We start from the raw sequence: 12,528 nt of genomic DNA on the forward strand, positions 1-12,528 counted from the left end.
TGAGACGCTGGGGAGCTTTGGAATTTGACACATTGACAACAGTTTGGATACCTAACACTGAACGTTAACTGTTGTCAGGTTTGTGACTGCTTTTTTGGATTGTCTTCATTTAGATCCCACAGCAAGCCTGTGTGGGTAGGTGTTATCATCCTCATTGCGTTCTACAGATGGCACAGCCAAAGCACAGAAAGGCAAAGTCACTTACCTGAGATCACACAGCTCCCGAAGTATCAAGTCAGGAGTCAAATCCAAGCTCTGTGGTATCCGGCCTTCTTAGTACTTCTCTCTGGTGGAAAGAACCATTTCCTGGGAAAGAATTTCATGTAGTTTCTGAGGGTCCCTAAGAATACTTCACAGGGGACAGGTAGCAACAAAGACGAAGGACTGGAAAGAATTATCTATGTAGATATTCTATCTAGGTAGAATTATCTATGATAATTATCTATGATAATTCTAGGTAGAATTATCTATGATAATCTATCATAGATAATTATCTATGATAATTCTACCTAGGTAGAATTATCTATGCCCTAACCAGTCTGGGCTATGGCAGCGGCTATATTCTTAAACACTAGTCAATATATAAAACATGATTTTCCTCCCAGATTTTCTGAGAATATTCATGGCTTGTGATCAGTTCATTAAAAACCATCTCAGCAAAGAGAGATTCCATATCTTCTGTAGGTTTCCTTCTCTTTGTACGATTACATCTTTATTGAATGGCTTCGCTGTATCTAGTATTGTTATATCCATTCTTAAGAATATTGAAAAACATAGGCTTTGAATGCAGTCCTCTAGGGCTGTCATCCCTGTATGCCAAACTTCTCCAGAGTCTTGGGTATGAATTAGGCTCTCAAATCCAGAAAAACAAACAAACAAACAAACAAATACCCTGACATATGCCACTAGATCTGTAATATCCCCCTCAAAATTTGAGCCCACTTCTCATTTGAATTTGATGCTCTTAATTTTACTTTGAATATAATATTTGGCTCTTGCCACCATACCCAAGGCCGGTTTTTCATAGTAGTAGGGACATTAATGCCAAGCTTCTGACGCTCTTTGAGCGACAAGTCTTCAAGGTGCAAGAGGGACCAAGAGGTCCCCACTACATTCTGATAATTACACTTCAGTGTGATTAATGCAGGAGTAGGCATACGACTCTCCAGGTTGGTATAATATGTTGTCATTTGGGCACCAAGGATTATGCCTCTGTGTCTCGTGGCTTACTCAGAGTTCTACTGTCTCCCATAGATTTGTCTTCTCTCTGTGAGGTTGGGTTGGGTTGGTTGGGTTGGTTGAGGCAATCAATGCCCCTTTCTTTGTCCCCAAGTATGTGCATACAAACCACTCCGTGTAGGCTCCATCTCATGTGTGTTCCAATGAAAAGTATGAGTAACCTGAGGAATCCACTGTCCCACAGAGTAGTCAGACATCTGTGTTTATTTCTTCTTCAACATATATTTTACTAAGTTCCAATTTTTATATTATGTACTTTTCATTCAAGACATATTCGTTTTGTGGCAATATGTGTTTTAGGTTAACTAGGGCCTCCACTGTAACAAGTTTTAAATAAAAATCTAACTGCATGAAAAAGAAAACAGTAACTATTTTATATTCATTGAAAACAAAAATGAAATTTAATTTACTGCACTTATTGTAACAATATTTCTGGCAGCCCCCATTACATTGTAAATATCGTTAAGGTATAGACTAGGCCATGCCTGGTCTCAGCCCTAGCATCTCTTCTCACTGTGCCCAACACATTGAAAGAAACTCAATAAATGTGTGTGGATTTGGATAGGCTTCCCCAAGGAGTGTAGAGATAAAGCCTGAACTTAAAAGGAAAAGACTCTTGAAATTTGAATAACATCCAAAACATGCTGAAGTCTTCATCTCAAATCTAAATCCCTTCCTTTATTCTGTACTAATGCATGTCCTAATTCTAACATAAGACTATCAATGAAAACCTTGCTAAAATCAGAGCAAAGAGGAGAACTCCTTATTGACAAAAAATAATCAAAGGCTAGATACATTGAGGCTAGCTTGTAACTCCATGCACAATAGTATGTAACTGAGTCAAAATTTTGCCGATTTGACATATGCAAGAAATGGAATCCCTTCCTGCAAATAGGATGTGAGGCCACCCTCCATATCTAGGGGACAGAAATAGCTCTATAACACAACTCCTTCAAATTCCCACAGCTTGGCCCACCCTTGTTCCACAGAACCACATCATTCTATAGAAGCTGATGAAAAGCCCCATTGTCAGAAACTGCATCCTTGCTGTTTTCAGGGTTCTCTCCTAATGTACTGTAATGAAGGAACCTTCATCAGAAGCAACAAGGCAAAGGAGACAATATTTCTTCCATCCCAGACTCCCTCACTGTGATCCAAGAACACACCTGCACACACATATACACACACTGCAATTTTATGCATCACCGTTCCCTTGAGGACAAAGAACAGTTGATCCAGAAACCAACCAAGAGGAGAGAGGAAGTATCCATAAAGGTATATCTAACTAGCCAAACATTTCAAGTACACCTGAATTTTAGGAGGCCAATCGAAAGTATTTTGCACTGAGATCCAGGTATCCAATGAGAGGTGATATCCCTCTGTCTGGAGACTTGCTTAAGATGAATGTTCTCTGGACCACTAATGAGCACCTAATGAGCCTATAGACTTTCAGTGTGATAACTCGGCTTCCTGGAGAAATCCAATGCGAGAACCTGAAGGCACGGGATGGATGGCAAAGGGCCTAATCAGTCTTAAGAACTCAACAAAACCGATTTGGAAGGCATTCATTTGAGAGGACTGCTAGGCAGAAGTAGTGTCTGCATGTTACAGAAGATAATTAAATCTGTTTTAAACAGCTGTAAGAATAAAGAGATGCAATTCTCTGCATAATTTAAGACTTTTAAATTAAATCTGAGGCAAGGGACTAAAATTAAAACTTTGATCTGTATCTCATTGTCTTAATACTTCAATTTACATACAAAGACTGGAAGTTAATAAGGAAAATTCATGATTATAACTTCTTCGGTGAGATTCAACTCCAAAACGTGAAGGCTGTGTCCTCATTAAATGGATTTCAATGATCTGTAATTTCACATACATTGAAAGACTTATGGCAGCATAAAAGTAACCACAATGTAATAACACTTCATAAATACTGCAGGATGCTGCCAGCCGTCAGATGGTGGAGAAGATGACTCTCGATACAATTTGCAGCGAGAACCTCATTTGTTGAATTCATAAAAGAATTTGACCTACTTTTTCATCTGGGGAAAGATTGGGGCTTTTAGAAACGGCACAAAGAGTTCGCAGGCGCTCTTAAGTCTAGGCAGGTATCCGTTTTCCAAGCCAGCCCAGATCTGACTCCGAAGCCCGGGCTGTTTTCTCCTTCCACACAAAGGAGCAGGAGCTGATTTCAATGAGCCGTGGAGACTTAAGAGGCTTTCTCATGTATTATTCCTTACTCCACTCAGCTTTATTCTCTTTGACTCGAGCAAGGTAATTGAGCCACTTCATTTCTTCTCCCTTGCTGCTTCGAGTTACAAAGGAAAAGAGGGAAATGAGGCGGGCAATATAGGTCGTCTTTAGCCAGAGGCCTCGCATCTGAAGTTCAGGTTGGCTTAGTTAGCAACTCTTCCTGAGGCTCCACTTTTCTTCAGTTCTGGCCCACAAACGTTGGGGTGTCGCTGTTCTTTAGAGTTTCAGGGAAGCAGTGTTTTCCAAGAACTTTGTTCTGCCTCGACAAGCAAGGAGAGAACCCTGGCTCATTATCGAGAGTTTCAGTTCAGTGCACGTCCCAATGACTGGGGTCATAATCTTCACGTGGGAAATAGTCCTCAGATGGATTTTGAGTCTCTCAGCCTATCGGTGAGATAGGTGGTGCCCCATTTCATCTCCTTGGGTGGCCACCACCCCTGCATGTAAGAACTTCACACAACCACACAGGTTTGGCAAGTGTGTGAATTCTCAGGTTTCTGGCTTTGCACTTTGCCTGTTTCATGACTCGTGGCCTTATCAGCTCATTCCTTAGCGTGACCCACCATCCACATGCCATGGAAAGTCTCCACCCCATGGCCAACAGCACTCGAATAAGCTCTACATCTTCACCTGAGAGCTGAGATTATTTTAGCAGCCTGAAGGGAGGCTGGAATGCAAGTGGATCTTCAATACTGCCCATAGCAAGAATGATAGAATTATAAAAGTAGCTGGTCCCCTCCCTTGGGTTTGATGACTGGGATCATGATCATTCCGCCTCTCTTTGTAAGGAATGAAATTGAGTTTGAAATATAAATTGCATTTCGGGGCGCCTGGGTGGCTCAGTGGGTTAAAGCCTCTGCCTTCGGCTCAGGTCATGATCCCAGGGTCCTGGGATCGAGCCCCGCATCGGGCTCTCTGCTCGGCGGGGAGCCTGCTTCCTCCTCTCTCTCTCTGCCTGCCTCTCTGCCTACTTGTGATCTCTGTCTGTCAAATGAATAAATAAAAAAAAAATAAAAAATAAATTGCATTTCAAAGGGCATGTAACTCCCGGGTTACTGCCTGACGTCTGTAGGACACCTGCACTCTAGTGCCTCTGTAGAGGTCTGCAATGTCCCTGAGATCTCTCAGAGCCTAATAATTTGGAAAAGTGACCAAGTAACATCCAGGGCAAGAAATCATATATCCATTTCATAGATAAGATCTTATGACTTGGTGAAGTCTAGCAAGCAATGCTAGATATAGAAGTTTTAAAAGCTAGTTAGACATTTTGAAAGCATTACATAAAATAGAGTAATGATTCCAGTGGGTGTGTGTGTGTGTGTGTGTATGTGTGTGTGTGCGCGTGTGCATGCCCATGTGCTTCTCATTGGTTAGTATGGCATTTACCAATCTAACGTTGATCTCCCTAAGTGGTAGGATTATGAGCAATTTGGATTTTCTTTTTCCTCATTTTATGTATTTCCTACATTCTCTTTGGAAATTTTCCATGGCTTTCTCTCTTTTTTCTTCTTTCTTCTAATTGAGCTAATATATTTCTATTACATATTTTACTACTAGGAAAAACCCATCGCATAGGTTTATTCCTAAAGGCATCTTCCCACTTTAAAAAAAAAAAAATCAAATTTTGTTCTTATTACATACCTGAATGTTTTACTTTTAGAGTAATTTTTGAAGTTGTTCAAAAACATCTTTATGATTTTTATTATTTGGTGGTGCCATCGTTTTCCTACCAAAGGCTGCTGAGCTAATTCCTAAGGCCACTATGTAGTGGTAACAGTGCAGTAATGTCCTTTATTACCTAAAAAGTGTTTTCAAAACATAATGGGTTAAGGTTCTGACCCCTTGCTACCACAATGTCTAGATGGAGTAAAGAGGCCTTGGCTTATAGTTATTTATCTGCTCACACAAGCCAAATGTTCCTTCAGCCTTATGGTATTCTGTTCCATTCTAAGCCAGACATCTAGTACAGAAGACATAAAAAGGGAATGTGGAAATTTGCTGTTCATTCAAACACATGGCGCTATGGCTCATTTGCAAGTGAAGGATTAAATCATTTTGTGTTGTTACAGTTGGAAGTTCTTGGTCTGAGTATTAGATCCACAAGTATTTGGATATTTAGTGAGGCAAGTCCCAAAGCTCAGAGTCCTCAAGGAAGGGGTCACCCATCTGCATTTCATCCAAGAGAAGGTGAAATATGTATCCAGGCAAACAGTTTGGTGGGTCCATAATCTGGTCTTCTGGCATTACTGACTTTGTCAGACCTGAGTTCTCTGGTGAAATCGAAAACCCCGTGCACACACTGCCCTCACCGGTGTGAATGCCCTTCCTCCACGCCCACCGCTGCCATTTCTTGCAAGAGGCTCGGGGGTCGGCATCTTCAGAGAGGCACCTGTGCTCTAGATAACCATCTCTGAATAGGGGAGAAGCTGACTCTGTAATCTGCTGTTATGCCAATATCTTCCTGTCTTGGGATTATGTCCAGAGCTCAGTTGTGAAGCTGAAGAGAAACCCATGAAGCATGACCTGAACCAAATATTCAGGAAATACTTTCCCAGCTGATGTAGTGAGGCAGCCTCAGCTCTCAGCAATGGTAGCAGAGAGAACCAAGACTTGTTTAGGAACAGGACGTAGGGCATTTGCAACTACCTTTTGTCATAGACTGGTGTTGTCTGTGCTGGAAGGACTCAGTTTACCATTATAAAAGGGCAGGCTTGACCCAGTTACAGCAGCTGATTCTTGTGTAGTGTCCTTTCACTCTTGGTTGAATATTCACATTGGCAGGGTCTCCCCAGACAGGCTTTCCAGCTTCCATAGTGTTTTTATAGAGCCTGGCATATTACACCAGGCTCCTCTTATATCACCACTTAATGAAGAATTTGATCCATGTTGGCATTCCTCTAAAGGGTTTTAGCTAAAGCTTACAATAGCTTTCTGGTTTCATGTGTGAGTGAATCCATTCTTCACAAGCACCCACTGGGAATGAGCACAGTAAAATAGTGGGAATGCTGAACCTGGAGTTAAGAAGAGTTTGGTTCAAACTAGTCTTGGGACTCTAGGCAAATTTTAGCAGTCTTTTAGGGTTGAAGATTAAATGAGATATACTATGGAGAGGATAGTTACTATTTCTGCCACAGGAGATTCTCAAGAAATGTTCTCTTTTCTCTTAGTGACCACTAGGAGATGTTCTAGAACAATCTTACTTGCATGTTTTATATTAGAAGTCATATACCATTGTTCACTCTTATTGAATTAACACAAGGTGAGTTAGCATTTCTCCCCATGAACTTCTACCCACGGACAAAATCTCTTCTTTGAAAGCTCATTGTACCATAGTCATATCCTTTCTTCTTTCTTGTTGAGATTCCACGAACCTGAGTCTAACTAGACCTACCTAGAATAGGCAAAGCACAGGTAGATTACTGTTACTTTGTGCTCCCCGCTCTACTAAATATTCTTAGCCTCAAAAGGAAAAGGCTGGGGCTCCTGGGTGGCTCAGTCATTAAACGTCTGCTTTCGACTCAGGTCAGGATCGCAAGGTCCTGGGATCGAGCCCCACATTGGGCTCCCTGCTCAGCGGGAAGCCTGCTTCTCCCTCTCCCACTCCTGCTGCTTCTGTTCCCTCTCTCACTGTGTCTCTCTCTCTGTCAAAAAAATAAATAAATAAAATCTTAAAAAAAAAAAAAAGCCTGAAATATCTAATTTTCTGTCATTCAATGCTGCTTTATCATTTTTTTTTTTAATCTTACTGAATGGTCAGAAGAGCATTAAAAAGAACAGAAATCTAAGACCAAAGTTGGTTGTATTCCATCATCAATCTGTTGTCAGTCTGTGTTACCTTCTGGTTATTTCTCATATACTTAATCAATATTTAAATATCGATTTACAGTAATGGTAGAAATAGAATTTGTGTTTTGCATTGTCGCTTGTGTTACACCATACTCCACCCCTCCTTCTTTTAAATTTGGTGAACTCTCTACTTCCCTTCATTTGCTCCTCCCCTCCTTTAATTCTAAAGGCTGGTCTCTCTCTGCCCCTCACTTCACTTCACCCCTGCCCCAGGGGAATCAGTGATAACAGACTGTGTTCTATTTGCCAACACCTTTATGCTCATACAGGCTCACACGTACAGTACATATACTGTTATCTACTGCGTCTTTGTTTTTGTTTTTGTTTTTGACAAACAAATGGGTTGTACTAAAGTCAGTTCTCTACAATGTCGTTTTTGGTACATGAACTTTAAGATCACTTTCAAGACTGAGTTCCAGTGAAGCCTGAGGCAAGTCTGAGCTTAGCAGGGGCCAGACTCTGACATATGAGCCCGGTTTCTATCTGCAGTGAGTCCATAATGCCTTCAGGGGTGTCTCAGAGTCTCACTTTTGGATGAGGCTGTCAGCGTTGAGTTACTATAGCGTTTGTCTTCCCACTTTTCTCTCAAGCCGTGTTGCAGGAACTGATAGGTTCATACACCTTCCATTCCTCGGGTTAATCTTGGCTCCTCAGTGGCCATTTGATATATTTGTTTTTCTATTACCAAAGTCAACGATGCCCTTGGAGAATCCCCATATGGATTTCAGGGGGCTTTTGTGCTTTTCTTGGGCACATCTTTTGAGCTAATATTCTCAGTTCTGTATTTGTATCAGAGCAGGTGACGAAAGGGCAGTAGGTCTAAAAAATGTTGTATGGTAGCCTAGATAGTTGCCAGTCCAGGAGCCATTCAGGACTGATGACTTGTGATTTATTAAATGGAAGCAACTCTCAATTATATGGCGCATTTCCTGACTACTGAATTATGAATACCTATTGTTCCCCATACTCTCTGTCTTCTTTTTGGCTTGAACACAATACCACTTCACTAGAGGGAAGGCGTCAGAATGCAGTATGGCATTCCTGCTGATGCATCTTTCTACTTCTAAGCAAAGCTGTTGTCAGAGGGAGAAAGAGTCAAAGCCAGGGATGGAGTCTAACAAGAAGAGAAAGCAATCCCTTGCCTTCGTTATCACCTTTCTGTAACTCTGAAAGGCATTACGAGTAACTTTCAATTAAAGGAGCTCACCGAGGAGCACGCTGCAAGGATAAAGTTAAACCCCAGATCATCTTAAACCCCTTCTTCAGTCTCACGAGTGGTGGGACGGCAGGCATCTTACTTAACCTGCCAGTGCCAGTTCTCCTGGGGGAACAGATCAGAGCACATCTGCCCTTGCTATCTCCCTGGAGTCCTAACAGTCAACTGAGATAATATAGAAGAAAGCACTTCGATGAACAAGCAGAGGCACAGTATTCAAAATGTACAGAAAGGACAAGAGTGGCCTGCAGGCACTGGGTTAGGTACTGAGGGTACAACCAGGAGGAACACATCTCAGCACTTAGGACTTTATATAAACTACTTGTGTATTGGGGCGCCTGGGTGGCTCAGTGGGTTAAGCCTCTGCCTTCGGCTCAGGTCATGATCTCAGGGTCCTGGGATCGAGCCCCGCATCGGGCTCTCTGCTCAGCAGGGAGCCTGCTTCCTCCTCTCTCTCTCTGCCTGCCTCTCTGTCTACTTGTGATCCCTCTCTCTGTCAAATAAAAAAAATTAAAAAAAAAAAAAACAAACAAACAAAAAAAAAAAACTACTTGTGTATTATCCAGCAACTGGTTTTCCTGCAGAAGTTAACGAATCTTGACTATGTGCATTATAGAACGATTGTTTGTAGTTGTGCATCAGTCGCTTTTAAAAAAAAGTTCTTTTATTGCTGGCTTTTACTGATGCACCTTTCACACTGAGAATCCTGTCCTGGGAAACGATCCTGGGAAATGATCGCCCCCATTCCCTAATGGAATGAGAATAACATTAGCTTGTAGTGGGCTGTTCTCATCTTCGGATGGACTGAATGATGAGACAACCTCATATTCAACAATCCAATCCCAAGGGCCTTAACCTTTGCTGCAGCCCAGCATCCGCTGTGAACCTTCTCAGACCGCAGCAAACCAACCGAGCATCTTCCCAGAGGGCTTGAGTCAAGAGGGGACTCTTGGGCAGTAGCTGGGCATCAGCACACTTTTTTTTTCTTTTAATTTCTACAAGAGGTGCTGATATCAAAATCTGAGATTCATTGGTTTCAAAACCAATAAACTATGGGAGTTAATTTTGACAGGAATGTACATGTAATTTCCTGTTGCAACTCATATTTCAATCTACCATCGTCTACCCTGAGCTACCCTCTAATTAACTTCCCAGAATAGTTGGGCCTCCTTCCAGTTCACCCTCCATATTGTAACCAGAGTGATCTTTTTGAATTAAAAACACCAAAATTCCATCTTCTGCGAAACCTCCGCTTAAAACACTTTAGCGGCTTCCCACTGCTCTTAGGAAAAAGATAAAAATCAGAAGCTTGACCACAATTCCTAAAATGTCATTTTTCTCCCCTTCAGTCTAGTTTTATAACATGTTCCTACTGTGTCTTTAGCTTCGGCTTCTTATGACTGTATTATCCCCCTACTGCCACAGGGCCCTTGCACAGTTGATTCCCTCTGTCACCATTGCCTGGACTCCTTACCTCCATCTTGCTCACTCCTGTCCTTTGTTTGGTTAAGTTATTTCTTTCCTTAAGGTCATCTTGGCTCAGATACAACTTCTCGGAAGATTTCCCTGAAGTTCTCAAACAGATCAGATTTTTAGCTCTCTACCTCTCCCTACTGTACAACTTACAACACTGTGTACTTTCTTTCATATCATCCCTTGTAAAAACTTTTTTATTTATCTATGATTATTTCATCTGTCTCATTTAGTAGTCTGTATGGTCATGACAGCCCAGACCACATCTGTTTTGCTTTGTTTGTTATAATTCACTTAACATCATTTTCCCATGCCATGCGTGTCACAAGATAGACACTCAATAAATATCTGCTGGTTGGGTGGTTGGTTGAATGAATGAATGACCGGAAAGCCAGTTAAAGCAGGGTGAGTGTGCCTAATTGTGGTGAGTGAGGATTAGGCTCTCTTGCCTTTGCCCTGTTTCTTATTTTCTGAAGGGAGTTTTGGCATCCCGGACTCGGATGGCAATTACAGCCCAAGGAATTCAGAGGCTGATGACTGATGAGCCCCCGAGAGATGCATTGACAGCTGCGTTAGGCTTACGAAGCACCTGAGAGCCGCTGAAGGCAAAAGTATGGCATCTAGTATGTTCCACTCGAGTGGGCAAAGCTTCAGCAGCAGGGATGAAATCTGCCGCCTTGGCCCCTTGGTGCCCTTGTCTCCTGGTGTGGAGGACCAAGCTCAGGGGCCTGCACTCACATCAGGGAGAGTGAGAGTGAGAGTTAGAGAGATCTTCCTCATACTGGACGGAGTGTCCTAAAAGCATCGTTCCTCTGTGAAGGCAGCCCTACTGATAACAGTCGTCCCAACACTGTGGCTCCCTTTTCCCACCTGTTACGTACATGGGGAACACTGTCATGAGTGGATACTGAGGAACACTTTCAGGCCAAAAGACTGGCATGACAGACAGTGGACATCCAGACAGAACTTGAGAGGAGTTTTCAGTCATTGAAAGAGGTCGACGTCCAGGCCCACAAAAGCAGAATGAATGGTGAATACGACAGAAAGGACAAGGCCGGGAGACTCAAGCAAGGACGGCCCAAGTCAGACTTTTCTCAGGTGTGTGGGTAGCTGCTGTCACTTGTGGGGACTGAGGTAGAATCAGCTGAGAGGTTTGTCTCTCCTCTGTGCTCTTGCCATTGGTGAGCCTTACCTGATGCCCACTCTGTCTCCACAAAGAACCCTAAATCTCTCTCTCTTTCTCAGTCTCTCTCTCTCAGTGCCCGTCCCTCCCTCCCTCCCCTCTTTCCCTCTCTCCCTCTCTCCCTCTTTTTCCTTCCCTCTTCACTCTGTCACTCCCACTCTTTCTCAGAATTTATATGGCGGTTTTCTTTCATGGTTAACCCAGTTAACCCTAACTATTCCAGATGTTTTCCTCAGACACTTGTCCCAGATGATGTGAGTAGATTTTAAGGTGGTTTCTTCCTCTGTGCCCATACCTAAGACTGGCGGGCAGCCCCTCTGCTGAAAATCCAGAAAACATGACAACGGACCAGAAACAGCACTGAGAGATTGACCAGTCTGATTTGTGCAAATGAAGGCCAAGTCAGCAAGAATGGTTGACATTTATATTTATTAGCGAAGGGAATTGAAGTAATTGCACTGTGTCTAGGCTTGTGGATAATTTGTCTTGTAGTTCCGAGTGGAGTTTCTTTCTCCCACAGGAGGGGAGAGTTTTTGCTCGTGTCTTCCGTGAGAGTTAGCTGCCCTGCCGTGTGCCCCCCACACAATGCTTCGCTGGGCATGGATCAGAAGAGTAGGTCACAGAGATTCATAGGATTTGAACTGCTTTTCCTTTCCCTGTGAATTAATCTTTTAAATGTCAGCATTTTAAACTTGGCCTTTTCAAAAAATATGATACCATGTGAACCTTACTTAATCAAAAATACTTTTTTTTTTTTTTTAGTTCAAAGGGTTTTAGTGTGTATGTGGTTTTTTTAAGTTGGTTTTTTGTTTTGTTTTGTTTTTTGGTTGTTTTTGTTTGTTTGTTTTTTGGGGTTTTGGTGTTTTGTTTTGTTTTGTTTTTTTCCCCTGAAAATGGGAAAAGCTAACAAAACAAACAAGAAAACTTGATAAAGGATAGGCTGCATGGGACGGAAGCTGGTTTTTGTCAGTTGGGTCTATGAAACTTTGTTCCTTAAGAATCTCTACTATTATTCCCAAAGTGTTTTCTTACAGGTCTGGGATTTTAGAAAGCAGATCTTTATCCTCTCTCTCCTTGCCTCCCACTGGGAAATTTAGATCTATATGATTCTGATCCAGCTATAAAATGGGGATTGCACGTCCTTCACAGCTGTGTGGTTTTGACAGTCGTTGATTTGGTCCAAAATTTTACGGAGGATTCATCAACTCACATGTCTTGTAACAACCCTTTGAGTGAACAGAGTAAGGTATTATTGTGCCCATTTCATAGATGAGGTAACTGAGACCCAAGGAGGCTGAATGACTTGGATGAAGTC

General features: G+C 42.2%; 1 protein-coding gene across 5 annotated transcripts in view; it reads left to right on the forward strand.

Moving 5' to 3' along the window:
• The window catches only part of SORCS1 (sortilin related VPS10 domain containing receptor 1), a gene marked incomplete at both ends in the record, with an annotated part of 503,495 nt that overhangs the window by 442,302 nt on the left and 48,665 nt on the right, over positions 1-12,528 (forward strand). The window lies entirely within an intron of this gene.

This window comes from Martes martes (genome assembly GCF_963455335.1).
Source record: "Martes martes genome assembly, chromosome: 14".
Lineage (NCBI taxonomy): Eukaryota > Metazoa > Chordata > Mammalia > Carnivora > Mustelidae > Martes > Martes martes.